Below are 1641 nucleotides of genomic sequence, written 5' to 3'. Positions count from 1 at the left end.
ATAAAAGAGAACTTATTGTGATTTTCATCCATTACAAAAACTACCAAAAAGGCAAAAACCTATCGTTCATCATGAAGAAAACCTTTAAGTATATTTTCCTAAAACATCAATCTTTAGTACAGAGATAGAAAGAGACGTCAATGCAAAGGCAAGTGCTTTTACTGAGATGAGACAAAACCAATACAATATTCTCTTTGCTTCATTTGTAACAGATTCTGTCAGTAATATAAATAAAAGAGAACTTCTTGTGATTTTCATCCATTACAAAAACTACCAAAAAGGCAAAAACCTATCGTTCATCATGAAGAAAACCTTTAAGTATATTTTTTCCTAAAACATCAATCTTTATTACAGAGATAGAAAGAGACGTCAACGCAAAGGCAAGTGCTTTTACTGAGATGAGACAAAACCAATACAATATTCTCTTTGCTTCTTTTGTAACAGATTCTGTCAGTAATATAAATAAAAGAGGACTTCTTGTGATTTTCATCCATTATAAAAACTACCAAAAAGGCAAAAACCTATCGTTCATCATGAAAAAAACCTTTAAGTATATTTTCCTAAAACATCAATCTTTATCACAGAGATAGAAAGAGACGTCAATGCAAATGCAAGTGCTTTTACTGAGATGAGACAAAACCAATACAATATTCTCTTTGCTTCTTTTGTAACAGATTCTGTCAGTAATATAAATAAAAGAGACTTCTTGTGATTTTAATCCATTATAAAAACTACCAAAAAGGAAAAAACCTATCGTTCATCATGAAGAAAACCTTTAAGTAAATTTTCCTAAAACATCAATCTTTATCACAGAGATAGAAAGAGACGTCAATGCAAATGCAAGTGCTTTTACTGAGATGAGTCAAAACCAATACAATATTTTATTTGCTTCTTTTGTAACAGATTCTGTCAGTAATATAGATAAAAGAGAACTTCTTGTGATTTTCATCCATTATAAAAACTATCAAAAAGGCAAAAACCTATCGTTCATCATGAAGAAAACCTTTAAGTATTTTTTCCTAAAACATCAATCATTATCACAGATATAGAAAGAGACGTCAATTCAAATGCAAGTGCTTTTACTGAGATGAGACAAAACCAATACAATATTCTCTTTGCTTCTTTTGTAACAGATTCTGTCAGTAATATAAATAAAAGAGAACTTCTTGTGATTTTCATCCATTACAAAAACTACCAAAAAGGCAAAAACCTATCGTTCATCATGAAGAAAACCTTTAAGTATATTTTCCTAAAACATCGATCTTTATTACAGAGATAGAAAGAGACGTCAACGCAAAGGCAAGTGCTTTTACTGAGATGAGACAAAACCAATACAATATTCTCTTTACTTCTTTTGTAACAGATTCTGTCAGTAATATAAATAAAAGAGAACTTCTTGTGATTTTCATCTATTATAAAAACTACCAAAAAGGCAAAAATCTATCGTTCATCATGAAGAAAACCTATAAGTATATTTTCCTAAAACATCAATCTTTATTACAGAGATAGAAAGAGACGTCAATGCAAAGGCAAGTACTTTTACTGAGATGAGACAAAACCAATACAATATTCTCTTTGCTTCTTTTGTAACAGATTCTGTCAGTAATATAAATAAAAGAGAACTTCTTGTGATTTTCATCC

Source organism: Papaver somniferum, chromosome 8 (assembly GCF_003573695.1).
Source record: "Papaver somniferum cultivar HN1 chromosome 8, ASM357369v1, whole genome shotgun sequence".
Taxonomy (NCBI): Eukaryota; Viridiplantae; Streptophyta; class Magnoliopsida; order Ranunculales; family Papaveraceae; genus Papaver; species Papaver somniferum.
This window is presented reverse-complemented; position numbering follows the sequence as displayed.